The sequence below is a fragment of the Bidens hawaiensis genome, unplaced genomic scaffold (assembly GCF_021521415.1).
Source record: "Bidens hawaiensis isolate Kalapana, Puna unplaced genomic scaffold, B.hawaiensis_p1.1 tig00003141_1, whole genome shotgun sequence".
Classification (NCBI taxonomy): Eukaryota; Viridiplantae; Streptophyta; class Magnoliopsida; order Asterales; family Asteraceae; genus Bidens; species Bidens hawaiensis.
The window spans coordinates 1,857,362-1,878,037 of record NW_027491170.1 but is presented as its reverse complement, the minus strand read 5'-3'; the positions used below and the strand labels follow the sequence as shown (position 1 = coordinate 1,878,037).

General features: G+C 36.9%; 3 pseudogenes across 2 annotated transcripts; 2 read left to right on the top strand and 1 right to left on the bottom strand.

The window, feature by feature from the left end:
- Nucleotides 1-1,612: 1,612 nt before the first annotated feature.
- Nucleotides 1,613-5,144, top strand: LOC143622470 (auxin-responsive protein IAA27-like; annotated as a pseudogene). The gene is made up of 4 exons (XR_013151710.1): nt 1,613-2,031; nt 3,628-3,854; nt 4,717-4,840; nt 5,036-5,144. The product of XR_013151710.1 is annotated as an auxin-responsive protein IAA27-like (transcript).
- Nucleotides 5,145-5,972: 828 nt separating this feature from the next.
- On the top strand, nt 5,973-14,100 carry LOC143622428 (putative aldehyde oxidase Art an 7; annotated as a pseudogene).
- Nucleotides 14,101-15,431: 1,331 nt separating this feature from the next.
- LOC143622427 (putative RNA methyltransferase At5g51130) lies at nt 15,432-19,702 on the bottom strand (annotated as a pseudogene). The gene is made up of 8 exons (XR_013151703.1): nt 19,583-19,702; nt 17,960-18,074; nt 17,804-17,851; nt 17,417-17,668; nt 16,740-16,827; nt 16,449-16,514; nt 15,850-15,918; nt 15,432-15,656 (listed from the first exon to the last, which is right to left on the bottom strand). The product of XR_013151703.1 is annotated as a putative RNA methyltransferase At5g51130 (transcript).
- Between the last annotated feature and the right edge of the window lie 974 nt (nt 19,703-20,676).

The window sequence follows — 20,676 nt, the reverse complement described above, 5'->3', positions numbered from 1 at the left end:
CAAGGCAAAACCCTTCACATACTTAGCACCTGAAGGGAATTGACGCCAGGAATACCTTGGAAGTAAAGTAACTATAAGACGAGTGCGGGTACAGTGTCAAGGCAAAACCCTTCACATACTTAGCACTCCGCAGGGAATTGAAACCAAGAAGGATCTTCTGGGCCATGCTTGCGGAAACGGAAATAACATCCCCGCATAGCGGGAACGTTGAGAACTAGATTGTTTGAAGCTCCAAGATGGAATTGGTTGTTTAACATAATTGATCACTATGTTCAAAACTACCAAAACCTCATGGAGAATCTACACAAGTGGAACTCAACGCTCCTGACTTGCGAGGAGGTTACAGACCTACCCGCATCATACCCAAAGATCAAGCAGAAAAGTCGGGAATTTCTGCACGTGACATTAGGACATCCGCGGGAAGAATCCCCATGGAAAACCTTAAAACTAAACCCTTTTCAAAACCCCTTGCTTGAGTCCAAAAGTTCACCTCACTTATTAACAATTCATGAGAAGAACATTGGACTGGGGGGACTTGAAGAGGTAGGTCCCAGCAGAGCCCAGTTGGACCCGCAAGACTCACCTTGAACAGGGACGTCTGCTCGGTTGGACCCGCAAGACTCACCTTGAACAGGGACGTCTGCGCGGTTGGACCCGCAAGACTCACCTCGAAGAGACGTCTGCGCAGTTGAACTCGCAAGACTCCTGAGGGACGTCTGCGCAAAGACCAACTGGATCCGCAGGACCAACCATGCTCAGAGACGCGACGTCCTTACGCGCAGTACGCAAGCTGTTCCCGCAGGAAAAGCCTCCCAATGGTGACGTACTCCGCCTGTTCCCGCAGCTACGGATACTAGCCATCAAGGAAGGCTACCCGCGCAGCAAGGCTACAGGCACAAGGCACTAACTCTCAAATAATTCAGTAATGTCACCTGAAGAGGGAATGAGCAAGCCGGGAATACTCCCGCCCAAAGCCGGGAACTCTCCCGCCCAAATGAGCCAGTCCGTACGATACTGGAGGATCTTTTGTACTGTACCTGCCAAGGTATGGACAAAAGAACTGACCAAAGCTGCGACAGCTCACTGACAACAGTACGACGGGCAGCACGCTCTAGTACTTAAAGTCACTATCAGCCGCTGCCTACTCACCAACCCCTGTCGGGGCACGTCCATAGCCTGCAGTTGGTGGAAAAGGAATAGTACACAGCCGGCGTGGTCACCATCAGCCGCTGCCTACCCACCAACCATCAGCATGGCACGTGCGTAGCCCACAGTTGGTAGAACAGGAATACTATTCAGCCGGCTGTACCTGCTTGGAAACCTACCTTCGGCTATAAATACTCCAACACCTTGGAACGGTATCATCATCTTCTCTCTAGTCATTTCTCTTGATATACACTTATATTCAAGAGCAATCTAGTCTGATTCTCACGCCGGAGGGTGGTCACAAGGAGGTACCCCCCCCCCCCCTCTCAGTGACGAGCTCACGGTGTCTGTTTTGCATGTCATCAGAAGAACAACCATCTTTGCCGGAACTAACCCTCGTGGGAAACATCTATTTAACCCCCAGATTATCCGTAATCTGCCCGAGGTCAATTAGTGTTTCTTCAGATTCTCACACATTCACTCACAACCCAAAAATAATGGATCAAATACCCTCTGAACCCAAATCCCATAATCAAGATTTGAACTTGAAAGCCACTGAGTTAAGGCTTGGTCTTCCTGGTTCTGAGTCACCAGAAAGAAATATTAATAAAAAATTGGTATCAAGATTTTGGTGTCAGGTGCCAAAAGGGGTTTTTCAGATACCATTAATGATAATAATATAAGTTCTGGGACATGGGGTTTCAAGAACTCTAGTTGTGTTAAAGATTCTGAGGGTAGTTTTGGTAAAAATGGTGGCTTTTTGGCTGAAAACAATAATAATAATAATAACAAGAACCCATGTTCTGTTGTTAAAGATAGTGGTGTTAAAGCTTCTTCACCTAAACATGCTAATCACCCTCAAGTTCCTGTTGCTGCTGCTTCAAAGTAAGATTTTTTTTTTTTTAATTATTATTTGGTGGTTTTAATACGTTTGACTTTTGAAGTCAAACTTTTTTTATGAGATTTTAAGTTTTGAACATGTTTTTGTTTGTTTTGAGCATGAGTTTGTTTATAGTCCATGGTACTTCAAAGTAAGTATATTTTTTTTTATTTGGTGGTTTAATATGTTTGACTTTTGAAGTCAAACTTGTGTTTATAAAATTTGATGTTTTGAACATATTTTTGTTTGTTTTAAGCATGAATTCACTTATGGTTTATGAAATTTAAACTTTTGAACACGTTTTTTTTATCTGTTTGGATAGTTGTTTTACTTATAGTTTATAGTACTTGGTAGTTCAAAGTAAGGATTTTTCCTTTTTTTTTAATTTTTATTATTATTTAGTAGTTTAATATGGACTTATGAAGTCAAACTTGTGCTTATGAAGTTTGATGTTTTGAACATGTTATTGTTTTTTTAAGCATGGATTTACTTATAGTTTGTAGTACTTGTTGTACTTTATGATTGGTTGTAGATTTTTTCTAGAAAGGTTTACCATATTAGAATTAATGTTGAAATATATAGCAACTTTGTTGACTTTTGAAGTCAAAGTATAGAGAACAAATCTAGATCTTAAAAAAAATAAAAAAAAATTCATGGTTCATATTTTTAAAATATTGTATTTCTTATGTAAAAAGTAAAATAGTATGTTTAGGTCATGTGTAGTTTATATTCATAAATATTATGAAAGTTGTTTTATATTTTTTCTTGAATTTTATAAGATGTCAACATAAATTGCATTTTTATCGTTTTTGTTTTATTTTAAAATTTCTTAAGCCTAAGTAAGGGTTTTTGTAACTTATTTGATGGTTTAATATGTTTGACTTTAGAAGTCAAAGTTGTGTTTGTGAAATTTGATGTTTTGAACATGTTTTTGTTTTTCTTGAGCATGAATTCACTTACAATTTATAGTACTTCTTGTACTTTATGATTGGTTGTGGATTTTTACTTGAATGATTCACTATATTGGAATCAATGGTGAAATATATAGTAGTTTTTTTGACTTTTGTAGTCAAAAGTATTTTACTTCTAATAGTAGAACATCAATTATTGGTAGGAAAAAAAACTAAATCTTTAGTTTTTTTTTTATCAATTGTTAATATTTTTAAAAGTTTTGTAATGTTTTAATAAATGTGTAGTTTATATAAATAGACAAGAAATTTGTTTTATAGTTTTTTTTTAATTTAAAAAAATTGATATGATTAAATGCTACATTTTTAAATTGAAAAGCGAATGATTCATTTTATTTATTTTATTCTGTGTGTTCTCGCAAAGAAAGGATTTTTAGTTTTTTACACTTATTTGCTAGTTTGACATGCTTGACTTTCAAGTCAAACTTTTATGTACAAAAGTTTAATGTTCATACCTTTTGTAATTTATGCCTGGTTATGGATCTTTACCTAAAAGAACCATCATTCATATTGGAACCATTGTGGAAATATGGAACAATTTTGTTGACTTTTGAAGCCAAAGAACTTGCCAATAAAAGTCAAACCATATGATTACAATAGTCAACTTTTGACTATTTTCTTGATTTGAATTAGGGCACAAGTTGTGGGATGGCCTCCAATTAGATCATTTAGAAAGAACTCAACGGCTGCTAAAAACACGAAAAATGAAGATGACCCGAATGCAGAAACCGGATCATGTGTTTATGTGAAAGTGAGTATGGATGGAGCTCCGTATTTGAGGAAAGTGCATCTTAAGATGTATTCAAGTTATTTGGATCTTTCTTCGGCTTTAGAAAAAATGTTTAGCAGCTTCACTCTTGGTAAGTTTCTTTTCTCTAATTCCATTATTATACAAATTAATTAACAAATAATAAACGAGGCGAGCTTTGTGTTTATTATTTAATAATTAATTTATATCATTTAAAAACATTTTTTTATATGTTTTAGTTATAACTTTATATATAACATAATATATATTATTTACATATTTAAATCATATTTTATGTATAGTAATTATAATAAAAATATATGTTTAATATAATATTTAAAAATTATATAAATAAAGGCTCGTTTAGGCTCGCGAGCGAGCTCGGCTATTGAGCAACCTTAATTTAAGCTAGAGCTCGTTTAAGCTTGGCTCAAATTGAGCTTTTAGTGAGCCGATCTTGAACAACTCACAAGCTTCCTTGCTCGTTTACACCACTAGTTGTTGGATAAAGGTAACTGTCCTCACACGTTTATATATAACGGGTTTAATAAAACCTTCCAAATCATTTTATTTGAAATAATTGTGTTTTTTAGTGTAATAAGTAACGACTATAATTTAAAAAAAACCTGTTTCGACCCAAATCCGTTGCAAGCTGGACCCGTTCCGACCCGACCCAAAACAACCCGTTTTGACCCTAACCCATTCCGACCCTAAGTCCTAACCCGTTCTGACCCATGACCCGACCCGTTTTCCAGTTAGCACTATGTTTCATGCGTATCTCGCAGTTCGCTAATGAAGTTAGTTCTGTAATGAATGCGTCATTACAACATAAAACTTGTAATCTTATTAAATGCACTAATCATTTTTAAAAAAAGTTTGTATTTTCAGTTAGCTACAAATATTTCAATTAAACCAAGAGATTTCATTCATTTTTTTGTTGGATTTATTAACATTAAAAGTGGTTGACTTTTCAGGTCAACATGGTACTCACGGGTCAAGTGAAAGCCCGTTAATGGATCTTCTTAAGGGTTCGGAATATGTGCTAACTTATGAAGACAAAGATGGTGACTTGATGCTTGTTGGTGATGTTCCATGGGAGTAAGTTTCATAACTTTGACTTTTTTAGTCAAACCATATTGTCGGGTCTAAAACCGATGTAGTTATATCTCCAACTTTGCAAGAACATATTTTGTTCACTGATTTATTCTATTTTGAAGCTGAAAATTATTATCTTGTTTGACTTAAAAAAGTCAAACTTGCTTGTTTGACGTTAAACGTTATTAATTGTTGCAGTATGTTTACTGGCTCTTGCAAGAGGATGCGGATCATGAAGAGTTCAGATGCAATCGGACTAGGTAAATTCTTGTTAAAAAAAATAAAAAAAAAAATTGTTTATCATTAAGGGCTGCAAAGCATGCTAAAGCCTGCGAAGAGAACCAATATGTTTTTGTCCCTCTGGCTTTTGATACCTTTGGCTCCTTGGCACCGAAAGCTATCCATTTCCTAACTAGGGTCCAACGGGTTGTGCATAGCAATGTGTCAAATCCAAAGGGGCAAGGGTATGTCTTTAGCATGTTAGGGTTTGCAATTCAGAAAGGGGTGGCGGCGCAGCTTGTTGCCCTCCTACCTGCTATGTTGATGTAATATCTATGTTTCTTAAAAAAAAAAAAAAATTAAGAATCAAGAAAACCGTTATCTTGGTTATTCGGGTTTCTTGATTTTTCAGAGGCATAATCAAGAAACATGTGAATCTTGATTATCAAACTAGAATCAAGAGAACCCACAAAATTCTTATTTGTCCAAACAATAATATCTTTCATTTTTGTCATCTTTTAGTTATAGCATCATCTTATTAAAAATAAAACTTTTTATAACGTCTGGGTCATTATCGGGTATGTTTATGATGATTTCGATGGGTCACATAACGACCCACAAATCGTACAAAAAGGGCATATTAATGACCCATATGGGACCAAGTCTATTTTAATTGACTAGCTGCAAAAAAATAATGTATTGGTTAAAATGTAATAAACGCGACAATATGTTGGTATTTTCGGTTAAAAATAAACGCTTTTTAATTAGGATTTTTTACACAAAAATGTAACCCGGTAAATATAAGTATATAACCATGACAAGTGACTGTTTATCTTTTTTCGGGTCATATTTTGGCGCAAAAAAATCTTTCAAACATGCAAGTATTCTAGCTTTGACTCGAAAATCCGATCATACATTCATGTGGTGTTTGATGTTTTTTCTATAGCCCTCGAGTCACGGAGAAATGCAAAACGCGTAACTAGGTGCACACGTGCTCTAGCCAACGATCCGAGTTCCAACACTTTGTTTCTATAGTTTTTATATTATGATTCTTGTGAAGTGATAATGTTCATTTTATTTCATTTTGTATGTCCCATTTTTAGGCTTATGGGACATAGACATAATATATATATAAAGATATGTATGTGTAATCCTAGATGTGTAATTGTTGATAACATGATATGGATGTTTTAGCATAAGCTACTTGTACCTTGTGCTTGTTTGTATGTACTCTAGATTTTGCAATTTGTTATCCAATGTGTTTACTCATTAACCACAAAATCTAACAACCAACTGATTTGTGTATGGACTTCCATGATTTTTGGACCAATGTTTCATATTATCATCTATCAAAGGCAACAGCAATATGGTTACTTTTATTTTAAAAAAATGGCTCCACCACCCTCCACCTCCGTCAGCCGTGTCACCCTTGCTCTTTTCTTTGTGTTTTCCGTCGCCACCACGGGCCCACACCATGGAATGGGTCAAAGAAAACACGGTAAGGGTCATACCATAGTTCCAATTCCGGTTGTGATCCCACATGGAGATCCAAATATGGTCCCACATGGAGATCCTGCTGTTGTCCCACCTAGAGATCCTGCATTGATCCCACCCGAAGATCATGGTCATGTGGTCCCACCACATGTGATCCCACCAGGAACTCCGGGTGATGTTTCACCTGAAATTTCAGATGGAACTGTTCCACATGGAGATCCTGCGGTGGTCCCACCAGGAGGAACTCCAGCTGTGGTTCCACCAGGAGAACCAGCATTTGTCCCATCAGTGGTTCCACCGGCTGAAATTCCACCTGGAGCACCGTTGGATGAAAACGACTTTGAGACGGACTTTAAGGGTTCATGGGCGATTGATAATCCGAATGTGGGTGTTGCGGCAATGCAATTCCAGTTGATGCCGAACAACAAAGCCGTGTGGTTTGATACAACGTCTCTCGGTCCGTCTGCCCGAGAACTTGGCCTGCCGGGCAATTGCCCGGAGATGAACTTTAAGCCTGATTGCTATGCACACGCCATTGCTTATGATGTTGAGACTGGAGAAAGTCGGACTGTTTATGCAAGTAATTTTTTTCAATCATCACATATATGCATGTATTTGCTTTTAGTCATCGAGTGTGTATCGTAGATGGATGGTGAACCATGGTGCTCCTCGGGACACTTATGGCCCACCGGCGACTTGGTGGCTACTGGTGGCACTCGAGGCGGCGTTAAATCGGCTAGAATGTTGTCAATGAATGACCCCAAAGCCAACTTTGTGGAGAAAAAAATATTCTCGCTGATAAGACAGAATTACAAATTTTGTCCTTTAAAAATAGCCAAAAACCGGTTCGTGTCCTTTTCTAAGTTTCCTTGCAGGCGGTGTACTTTAAACTTTTTTTTCCTTCAAGTTTTGTCCTTTACGCTAACTGGGTTAGAAAAAGTCAGTTAAATGCCCTCACGTGAGACGCATGTGAGGGCATTTTTGTCTTTTCGTATTACCTGCAACTAAGCCCTCTGTATCACTCTTCCCCCTCTTTTTAACCCAACCCCACCTTCAATCGATTCAATTCCCCGGCGACGCGACTCAATTAGGGCTTCAATCAGGGCTTCAATTAGGGCTCGTGTCCGACGCGACTCAATTAGGGCTTCAATCAATTAGGGCTCGATGCGAAATTCAAATACCAGGGCTCAATTGATGATGGCTTACTGTGTTTGTGGCAAGGTAGCAGTTGTTCGAACTTCATGGACTGATAAAAATCCAGGTCGTCGGTTTTTCTCTTGTCCGGACATGGTAAGTGTGTAATTCGATTTAAGTTCCAGTCAATTGTTTATACTTCATGTTTCTCCTCTTTTCCAGACATCAGATTGCCCCTTTCTTGGATGGCGTGACCCACCAATGTGTGAACGGGCATTGGAGATTATCCCGGGCTTATTGAAATCGAAAAACATGGTTGAACAAAGTTTAGAGAGTTATAAAGAACAAGCAAGGAAGATGAAGAACAGATTGGTCATTAGTTGGATCATTTTCATTGCAATTGTAATTGCAATGAAAATGTAACTAGTTGACTGAATTTGAAGTTGTTGACTATTTGTATTTTGACTTTATTAGTTAATTTAGGACTTTATGCAGTTTAAGTATTATGTATTTTGACTTTATTTTGGATGTAATTTTGGATCCCTTTTAAGCAATGTATCATCAGTTTATTTTGGATCTTTGGTTAGTTTATTTTGGACTTTTGGATGGATTGTATACACAATCTGCACATTGTGCACTATCTACACATGATGCACAATCTGCACATTGTGCACTATCTACACATTATGCACAATCTACACATTATGCAGAATCTGCACATTATGCACAATCTGCACATCATACACAATCTGCACATCCATCTATCTGCACATCATGCACAATCTGCACATTGTGCACTATCTATCTACACATCCATCTATCTGCACATTATGCACAATCTGCACATCATACACAATCTGCACATCCATCTATCTGCACATCATGCACAATCTGCACATTGTGCACTATCTATCTACACATCCATCTATCTGCACATTATGCACAATCTGCACATCATACACAATCTGCACATCCATCTATCTGCACATCATGCACAATCTGCACATTGTGCACTATCTATCTACACATCCATCTACAACATCCATAAACCAAGAGATGAATAATGCATAATATGATCTGATCTGATCAAAGGGCAAATAAGTAAAAACTGCCAAACCATTAAATTAAGTAAAATCTGATCCAAGGGCAAATATGTCCATCTGCAGTTATGCACAACCATTACCATACCATGAAAAACTTCAAAAACATGAAAAACTTAATACATCCATAACAACTTAATACATCCATACAAGTGTTTGAAAAACTTAAAATAAGTCCAGACAACAACTTAATACATCCATACCATGAAAAACTTCAAAAAAAGTCTAACAACTTAATCTGCAAAAACAGTCATAAAAATATCCATACCATAAAGTCATAAAAACTACAAAACAGTCAAACAGTAGGCACATTAATCTGCAAAATTTTTCATGCATGATCTCTTGTTGTGACCCTTTTGACCACATGTCCCACAAGTGTTTGATCCTTTTGGCTTTGTCTTTCTCACTGCCTTCACTTTCTGGCCTTCACCCTCCACAGCCTTTCCCTTGCCCTTTGCATCAACCTTTGACTTTTTCCTTGAACCACCATCTTCCCTTTCCACTGCTGACTTTTTCCTTGATTTCTTTGGCCTTCCAGTTTGCTTTTTTAATTTAGGAGCTGTGATCTGGATTGGGACTTGTGATGTGGGCCACATACTCATACCATTGATGGGATACACCTTGTAGCTATACACTGCCTTCCACCTATCCATTGTGTAAATTGGTTTGACAAATGTTTCTGGCCTGCCAACAGATCTGTCATGTGCACCCTTCACCCAAATACATGCCACCACATGTCTACAAGGTATCCCAGTTATATCCCATCTCCTACATGCACATGTACTTGTGCTCATGTTCACTACACACTGATCACCATATGGACCTGTTACCTGATAATGATCCTCACCGTTCCAATGCACAGAGTACCTATCATCCAAATATGTAAACCATTCACATCATTTACAAGACAAGTAAATATTCACATACAACTCACCTGCTTGCTTCCTTCTTCACTGACTCCATAATTTGTGTAGCATATGGTGTTAGTAACCCTGATGACCTATCAATTACCTTCAACACAGTAACAATCTTCCTCATCACATATTCTCTGATGTATTCCAGCAATGTGATAATAGGCTTGTCCCTTCCATCTACCAGCTTTGAATTGAAACATTCACACATGTTGTTGGTCAACACATCAGACATTGCTCTACCTATTATAACAAAACACAACAGATAAAGGACAAAACTTGAAAGTTATGAGAGAATAAAGGATACAAAATTAAAAACTTACCAGAGAAGTGTGACCTTGACCATGTTTCTGGTGGGATCTTAGATACCCAAAGATGACACCTTTTGTTCAAGTTTTTTAGGTTGTTCATCTCTCTCTCATATTGTGTAGGTGATGTACATCTAGCCAGCTTCCAAAGAGCATCCCTTAAAAGCTTTCCTTTGAAGAGTGATCTTAGGTTATCTTCAATGTGCCTCACACAAAACCTATGCTCTGCAGAAGGAAACAACTTATCTACAGCCTGTATAAGACCCTTTTGCCTGTCACTCATAAAGGTAAACTTGGATCTGTTGTTTATATCCAAGTCATCACCAAGGCATTCCAAGAACCATTCCCAAGAGTTCAATGTTTCAGCTTCAACTACAGCATATGCAACAGGGTAGTATCCATTGTTTGGATCTAGAGCAACTGCTGTTAAAAGTTGACCAGGCCAAGCACTTTTAAGGAAAGCCCCATCCAGTCCCAACAGATCCCTACCTATTGCTTTGAACCCCTTTTTCAAAGACCCCAAACAGATGTATATCCTCTTGAATTGTCTTGTCTCAGATGTTGGATCTGAGCATTCTTCTAATTCAAGCTTCACTGTTGTATCTGGATTAGTCCTCTTCAACTCTTCAATATAATCCCTCAATAACCCATATTGGCCTCTGAAATTTCCAATTATATGTTCCCTGGCCAACATCTTTGCCCTATAAGCTTTCATCTCAGACACACCAACTTCAAACCTCCTTTGAAACCTTTCTTTGATGGATTTAACTTTCAGCTTTGGGTCATCTTGAAGATCAGTAACCAAATGGTTTGAGAGGAACCCGGCTGTGCAAGCATAAATTTCCCTAGATTGAAGGCATTTATCTTCACTTATCAACCTTGTAATTTTCCATGAAGCTGTTCTCTTTTGGTATGACAACAACAGTACCCAAGGGCATCTAATAGCAAGTGGGTCTTTCCTTTTTCCCCTACCCCCAATACTTTTCTGGACTGGTCCCTCATCTTTATTAGCACTGCTAGATCCAACCCCCTGCACTTCCATATCTCCTTCACACACAGCCCTGACCCTTACCAAATCATCTTTTCTTATCCTAATTTGTCTTCTTGTTTCAACTGCATGTGCCTTGATCATATCCTTCACCTCTGCTTTTGTACCAAAAACTTGTCCCACATGGAAAAGATAATCCATGTCCCCCTCATTTCTTTGTTTCTCATTATACATCCTATCATTATCCAACATCACATCATCCATTTCTATGTCCAAAACCTCTAAACTACAATTTGCATCCTGCTGTTCAACTTCAAAATCAGTATGCAGTCTGAAATCCCTCATATCTACATCTACATCATGTATTTCACCATCTTCATAGTTGAAGTCACTATCTGAATCTTCATCACCATCCCTAGTTTTCTTAACATTTTTAGATTTCTTTTTGTTCTTAGATTTCTTCACATTCTTTGGTTTCTTAACTGGACAACCCTCTAGATGTTCATCATCATCAGAACTCTCATCTCTCATTTCATAGTTAGAATCCCTACTATCATCAGTTCCACTTTCATCTGAACTTGAAGACTCATCTCCACTTTCTTCATCTGAAATTGAAGAATCATCCCCACCTCCATCCCCACCTCCATCCCCACCTCATTTGTAGGCTGCACACCATATCCACCTCCATCCCCACCTCCATCTACATCACCATTGTAATCAATCTCCACCTCATTTGTAGGTTGCACACCAAAAGCATCCTCTCCAAACATAGGGTCAAATTCTGGATCCTCATGACATATATCAATCTGGTCTTGTTGTTCAACAACACCAACATTATTCTCTTCTTGAACATTCACATTTGCATCCTGTTTGTCTTGTTCCACAACTACCTCATTTGTGCTATCTTGCCATTCCAACAACAACATTTTCTTAACTGAGTTTGCTTTATCTAGTACGACCTCACTTGCAAGAAACTCCTCATCTGTTATCTCTTCAATGGTAAACTTTGAGGGTGAGCAGAAGTATGTGTGTATAGAGGTGAACTCATGCTCAACATACACATTCATTAACTGATTAAAAGCTCCAATATACTTAGCAAATCCCCTAACATCATCATCACTTCCCAAAGCTCTAAGCCCCCAATCCAATTCTGAACCCGGTACTACATAATGGTAGAATCTAACCTTATCTGTAGGATAGGATAATTCAAGCAAGATTCGATCAAGCTCGTGAACTGAAAACTTGTCAATATCTAGCATGTCAACAAAATGGACAACGGCTCTCTTATAAACCCGTCCAGGAAATTTAGTGAAACTGCCACCATGGTGCATCTTGATCGTGAACAAATGTGGATTATTTACTATACAAACAAGATTAAACAGCTGTTAGTTAAATAAACCCAATTATAAACCCTAAAGTTTTAACTTACCATAAAACGCATCAGCATTTGATTGTTCATCAGCTTCACGAATGTAGAATGGAGGATGAGGAGGATCATCCATCTTACGTGTTTAAGTTCTGAGAATGATGCGCAATTGATTGAAGCCCTAATTGAGTCGCGTCGGAGACGAGGGTTTAAGGTTTTTGATCGCCGGGAATTGATTCGATTGAGAGGGAGGGGGAAGAGTGATACAGAGGCTTAGTTGCAGAGATATAAGAAAGGACAAAAGTACCCTCACATGCGCCTCACGTGATGGGATTTAACTGACTTTTTCTAACCCAGTTAGCGTAAAGGACAAAACTTGTAGGAAAAAAAAGTTTAAAGTACACCGCCTGCAAGGAAACTTAGAAAAGGACACGAACCGAAATTCGTCTTATTTTAAAGAACAAAATTTGTAATTCTGTCCGCTGATAATAGATGGTACTATTGATTACATATCCTTTCTTTTTAAAAATATTTGTTAAAATTTTACTCAAAATTAACTGAACTGAACCGAACCATGCAGGTATTCATCCAACCAAGTTTTGGAAGATGGAAGCACGGTAGTTGTGGGTGGCCGAAACTCGTTTAGCTACGATATAGTCCCGCCAAACAAACTCGAATTCCCGTCACAAAAATTTAACCTTAAGTTCTTACAAGAAACAACCGTCCCGAAAAGACCGGGGCCCGGTATGTACATCGAAACCCGTTCCTATTCCTCATTCCCGACGGTAACGTTTTCCTCTTCGCCAACGACCGTGGCATAATATTCCACCCTTCCACGGGTGCCATAGTTCGCAACTTCCCGGTGGTGCCCGAAACTACCCGGCATCTGGGATGGCCGCCCTCCTCCCGCTAACTGTCACCAGGGGCGACATCCACACCGAGGTGGTTATTTGTGGCGGAAACTCGCAAGAAGCGTACCAGTCAGTGGACAGTAAACACACCAAAGAGCGGGTTTTCATGCCCGCTCTTCGTGACTACCATCGACTAGTGTTGTCAGATCACGTGGGTTAAAGAACAAGACATGCCTTTGGGCCGGTGCATGGGGGACCTACTCCACTTGCCGACAGGGGACCTACTAATGATCAACGGGAGTCGCGGGTTGGGAAAACGCAATCGACCCGAACTTCACACCTATATTATACACCCCGCATAAACCGATGGGTCAACGTTTTAAAGAAATGGTTCCTACCAACATAGCCCATTCGGTCTCGGCTTTAATACCCGACGGGAAAATATTAGTCGCGGGAAGTAACCCGCATTCGAAATATCTTCTAAAAGCCGACCGAGCTTCGGGTAGAGAAATTCTCACCACATTATCTGGACCCCGCATTAGCGGGCCATAGGCCCGTGATCACGCCCGAGGGGACCGATAAAGTTTTAAAATATGGGAAAGAGTTTAAGATTAATGTTAAGTTTAGTGGTCAAGTGAATGATAAAAATGTGAAGGTGACATTAGTGTATCCACCATTTACAACTCATGGGTTTTCAATGAACCAAAGACTAGTGGTTGTGCCGTTGAAGGCGGTGGCGGACGGGTCGATCACCGTGGTGGCGCCACTGTCGGGAAAGATTGCTCCGCCGGGTTATTATATGTTGTTTGTGAATTTTCGCGGTGTTCCTAGTAAGGCTGTTTGGGTTCATGTTGAGTAAAAATGGTTTATATGTTAGTTGTTTGTGAATTAGTTTGTTAATTATGTTTGATTTGTTTGGTTTTAGGATGTTGTTTATTTATAGTGTAAAAAGAAGTAATGCATAGAAAATTTTCTAAATTTTATGCGGTAATGAGCAATGTTTTTATAACCGAAGTATTCATCAGATCGGACGTCTTTATGGTTTACTGGTCAGACTGTTTTAAAAAATCAGATGATGTTATAGATGGTTAAAAAGTTCTTATAAATATTAACTAATTTAAATAAGATATGAAATGACTTATCTTTTTGGGTGAATTTGTATTATTATAAAATTTAAAACCTTGAACAACAAAATTAGAGTATGAAATAGTAAATCAGATTTTAAATGAGAAAAAAAAAGAAATACAATTTTTTTTTAATTAAATCATGTCACATTAGTGAAGACGATTAATATACACATCGGACCGGTTATGTTTCTAATCGACGGATCAGTCTGAATTTGAAACACTGAAAACGATGGCTATACGATAATATAATTCTCATTTAACAATTCGGTTTGGTTCTAAAAACACTGGTAATGAGATGATAGAGCCATCATTATCATAAGCTAACACAGGAGGTTGTACGCATTAAAATTAAGTGGTGTCATTAGCGCACAAATCAGCTATTGAATTTCTCCACGGGCATGTACCCGATTAAAAGCCGACTGACCCTACCCAAAAACCCAGAAAAACCCAACCAAGACCCGGTCAAATACTCGAAACTAGTTTCTACCCGACTCACTTTTGACTTTTGTTGACCACGCCAGGTTTGTTCACCTCTAGTTCTTTATATAATCATAAGTTTATGTAAGTACTAATTTACATTCTACAATATATCTCTCGGTAACAAAAATGTACTGTTCTGGGGTATATCAAGGTTTAGTCTCCGATTCATATTTCGTCGACCAATCCCTCCCAATTCACATCTTTGTTGAAAGAATTTTTTTTGTAAATCCTTAGATAAGGATTCAGCATGAACTATTTGTGTCAATGGATTAGTTCGATCCAAAACTTGAGATAATGGGTGTAAACGGAAAAAAACTTTATAAGTATCTGTTAATGGAGTTGAATTTACCAAGTTCTGAGGAGTTGGTGTCCAGTTATGAATGAGAATCTAATGTCTTATTAAATAGGAGCAATCTTTTCATCCAACTAGAAATATCGAGAAATATCGTAAGAGAAGAAAGCAACTTCACCGAAAGGGCAGGTCTTTCTTTTTATTACTGAACTTTTACTTGTTCAAATAACAATTAAGGTGAAGCAGGGTCAGGAACGACGAATCTCTTTATGATAAACAGATCCGTTTTGCAAGTTCGTTATAAACTAATTTGTTAGTAACATCAATCTGATACACACTCTAAACTAAGCTCTGAATGAACAAAATGACATTTATATGATCCATATCCATTCACATTTCATAATTTATATAAATGGGTATCCTATATAACAAAAATGGATACCCAATAGCCAAATCTATTCACTTCCATAAAGCTAAAATTGGCCGATTAAACCCCGTTTTGCTTCCTGATAAACTCGAACTCAAATTCTCGATTTCCCTAAACCCGATCTGCAATAAAAAAAAATGAACTTTCACATTAATCTCTTACAAACATTTAAAATTCCAAATTTCACCATCTATGTTTCAGATTTTAATTATATCATATATGAGAACATTAGCGTCTAAACAAGCCGCCCGTGCGTGTGCGTACATAATACGCACTCTTTGTATGTATTCGATAATGAAATGGAAAAGTACAAACCTTGTCCAAAAGAATCTCTTGAAATTGATCTGGGAATATTTCAAGATTCTTATAGTTAGTCGATGTTACCTGCATATGACACGAAAAAATTCATAATACAAAACATAAAAACTAAACATCATGTAACAAGCTGCTACACACCATAAAACATACATGTAAAAAATATATGATCTGAGTATAAAAAAAAGATTTAACAAAACCATAATGTAACTTACTTCACCTTTCATCATTGTATGTAAAAAAGCGACTAAATTACAACTTTCGACTTTTCGTTGTTACCATTTTTTAGAAACCGCTCTTAAACTAAAGAAATAACAAGAAACGTCATTTATGTTTTATAAAAATTACACGTTTCGTCCTTCGTTAGCTTTTACGTGAAGTCCAGTCATGTGCGTTGCCCATAAGGGCAATTTGGTCTTTTTACACAAGGGTTATTCTTGTCATTTACGAAACAATAAGATAATGACATGGCAGACGACATATTTTTTTTACTTGCTATATGTTGCATAAAATGGAGAAAACATTTTATTTCTCAAGTACTATGAAAAGTGAAAATAAGTTACATTATCGTGCAATAAACTTCTTATAATTGAATATACCTCTGACACTTGATGGTTACTAATGTATGATTTCCATGGCTGAGGTTCCAAAATAAACACTCCTCCCTGTTTACAATTAATCACACATTAGATATATGAAAGTTGTAAATAAAATGTATAGAGAAATGTCACTTGCAAAAAGTAATAACTACAGGTGACAGTTTTGGCTCATTTACCAACGAATGTATTAGTTTGAGTTTTATTATCTCACAAGTTAACTCAAAAAAACTTAAAAGAAATAAAAGCCAAGTGACAAAAATTCCCTTAAAACTGTTTGAAGAGAACACTTACAGGTTTAAGTAGCCGCCAAACTTTTGAGAATAATGTTATTAAACCTTCATCGCCCCAGTTTAAATGGATCCATTTTGTAACACTTAGGCTGCATAATAGATAACAAATGCAATCAATGCCAAAATAAAAAAACGGGTCAAATTAGTGGCGAAGCTTGGACGTGACCGCCGGGGGGGAGGGGGGGGGGGGGGTCGAACTCAAAATGTATTAAAAAAATTATAAATGAGGGGGGTCCGGGCTTAACTTTTTGGTCAAAAACGGGTAAATTTACACTACGCATAAAATATTTCGGAAGAAAAACGGCTAAATTTACACTAACTCGCGATAAAACCAGGAGGGGGGGGCACCCCTGGCCCTCAATATCCTTCGCCTCTGGGCCAAATAGAAACTTAAAAAAAAAGTTAAGTTTTGGCTAAAAATGAAACACGTCAAAATGTCAAATGGGCCAAAAGTTGTCAATAGTGTAATAATATTCTACACATTAAGCAGGTAGAAAGTTAGAAAACGACGAGAAAAGCGTCTGCGGGTCAAACCGCTCAGACCCAGATTTTAAACAATAGAAAACTCGTATATAATCAAATCGCCTAGTTGAAAGCATAATGTAGTATGTGGCTACAATAGTTACTCAAGGGTAGCTTTGGTATTTTAACTAACATATGGCAAACATTAAAGCTTACCAAAGAATAGTATCGTACACCTCATTTCCCGGTATTGACCAATCAAGAACAATATTATCTTTCTGGAACGAGACTCGGTCAAACAGGTATGAATCAGGAGAATCCCCCGAATTTTCAACCCGGCCCGTTTTATCTAGACGGTCGGTTACACCATTGGTTTCGGCATCCTTTGACTTGTCAACCGTTTGATCCTTCTTTTTTCACTCATTTTCACAATTCTTCTAAGGTTCCAATATGCATCTTGAACTCGAGCTGGAAAATAAAGAATTTTGAGTTCACTTTAATCAGCAATATCATGTAGAACGAGATCACGCAAATACTTTTAGTCCAATTTTAAAAAACTAATTATAGTAAAAATCAAATGTTTTCAAGATCAATATCACTCACCTGAATCTATGTCTATACCAAGAATTTTCTTGCAACCGAACTTTTTTGCTGCAAATAAAAAAATAAATCACATTCATTATTTATATTAAGTCCAGCAACAATAGCAACTTTATTATTTATTAAACACTTTGGCTCAAAACTGAAATTGAAGATTACCGATGGTAATGGTTATTAATCCACTATTGCAGCCGATATCAAGACAGTTTTTCCCTTCAAACCATTCCTTCCTCATAACCTTTATCCTTGGATCTTCTTCCAATCCTTGATCAATCTGAAACATGAATTAAAGAACAAACTGTTGTCAGTAAACACAAAACAAAAGTCCGTTGCAGACAAAAGTTCAAATTCAGCAATGAGCCCAGTATTGTAAAAACTGCCATTAGTCACCAATTAACCAGTACTTAATCACTAATTGGTATGCTAACCATTTGATTTCACCAAATCAGACCAACATATTGGTAATCGGTCAAGGCCAGTCCAAATCATTTAAAATTAAAAAAAATCTTTGAAGTATTTAAAAATTTTTACTCATTAATCCAATCTTTTTAATACGTTTGAAAAATTATATATAAAATTTTGAAAACTACAACTAAACACCAATTTTTTAAGAGTTTTTTTCATTCTCTTTATATGCCAAAAAGAAATAAAAAGAAATATGTAGATTGCGGAAGTTACATATATGTATCTCATTCGAGGTAAATATATGTAGACTAGAGCTACATTGATGCATTTTCGCAAACAACATATATTTTTGCGAAAATAATTGTTACAGGCTTAGGCTTAGGATTCTTTTTGGTTTTTGGTGAAGATTAATAACATATATAAAAAAATTAAAATTAGGAATCCCAAACACCCCCTTATTAACTTATGACTCACAAGATCATGATTTACCAAACACCTTATTAACTTATAAACTTTTCTGAAAAGTTAATAAGTTAAAAAGGAGCCTAAATAAGCAATCCCAAACACCACCGAAGACGAATTGAACAACAATTGATATTAACTATACATTATAAATAAATAAATAAAATTACATACAATAATTAATAAAACTAATCACAAACAATATTAACCATATAAAACAAATAAAGAAATGATTCTGTGTTAAAGAATTAAAAAAAGTTGTTAAATTTTTGAAAAATCCATATTAACCGCTAGTCGTGACCCCACCGCTAGACTAGCACCTAATGAGTTATACAACACTGTCTACCTAGCTTCATCATCATCATTATCATCATCGTACTCAGTATATCCCACCAATAACAAAGCTATGGTAGGGTCTGAGGAGGGTAAGATGTAGACAACATTACCTCTACCCCGTAGGAATAGAGAGACTGCTTCCGGTGAGACCCCCGGCTCGATAGTAGTTTTGCATCAAGCCTTGGACATAAGACACATAACACTTAAGTCAAAAAAAAAAAAAAAGTGGGAACCATAATAAATATTACATGTAAAAAACTCAAAAAAAAAACAAATTTTTACATGTAAACAATCTTTTCGCATAAATATTTTTTCGAAGTTTTTGCATATAAACACAAGTAATTAATACTCCAACCAAAAAAAAAAACTTTTTTTTGCTTTCTCAAAATTTAAAGTATATTTTTATTAAAAAGGTTATAAAAAAACATTTAAAAATAATCTAAACCTCAAAACCCTAGCACACAGTGGACAATTAAACCTTCAATTAACATCATCAATGTATAGAATAGATACACACAAACGTAATATAATATATACAAACATGTAATAAAACGACGACGAATTGAAGTAAATAGTTACGCGATAAGTGTAGTAGTTTCTGTAGTTGCCGAATATGGCTACTTCCTTCCTCTTCTTCCCACCGGATGACTGTTGTTGTACGGTGTCGTTTTGGGGGGTTTCTTTGGCTTCTACTTCCATGTTGTTTTAGGGTTTATGGAAGGAAAGAAAGAAAGAATGAATAAATGAGGGTTTTTGTTGGTGTTATTAGGTTCGTATTCGGGTTTGGGATACAAGTACACGATAAGTTTTTGTTTCGTGTACATATATACACAGTATGTCAGCCCTACTAATTTACTAATTGGTGGGTATTCTTGAAAAACATTACTGCTGTAAACACTTTTATGGTACCAGAGTTTCTCTCATTTAACTATATTCATCTGCCAGCAATGGCACCAAGCTAGACCAACGTACATCGTCCCCCACTCGTCGCTACGTAGCCAATAACAAGCGACTCAACTACTGTTCTTAATTACCGCTAGTCATTGATACCCATGGGGCATGACTAACCTGATTCTTACTGACCGGAACTATTTTAGACTAGTGACTACGTGAGCAAATGCGCATTGTCAAATACACATAGCGATCCCATGAGTGTTGTCATGATGATCTAAGTCCTTTACATTTGCTTCTAGTATGATTTTTGTTTTTGGTAATGAGCATAGTTTGCCAATCATAGGATTTAGTAATGACACTAAGGTGTTCAAAGTCAGATATCCGGACTATCTGAAAATTTTCAAAATCACTATTCGAATATGAATCCGAAAATTCGGATATCCGAATTTTTGGATACGGATTTTGATTTTTTTTTTTAATATCCCCTAATGGCACTCACAATCTACCAAATAAAACTATTTTTTATCCAATATTTTTCACTTGCCCCAAATTATTAAAAATCTCGTCTCTTGTAACTTTACTATTAATAATCAAATATCTATCGAGTTTGACTCTTTTGGTTTTACTTTGAAGGACCACAAGAGTGGCATCCGCCTTTCCCACTACATATCCCGGGGAAGTAACCTCTACTCTTTCACAGCTTCAGCTTTTGCTTTACTCGGCCCTTCTTCAGCACCTTAATGGCACAACTGACTCGATCACCCCGGAGCCACCACTAT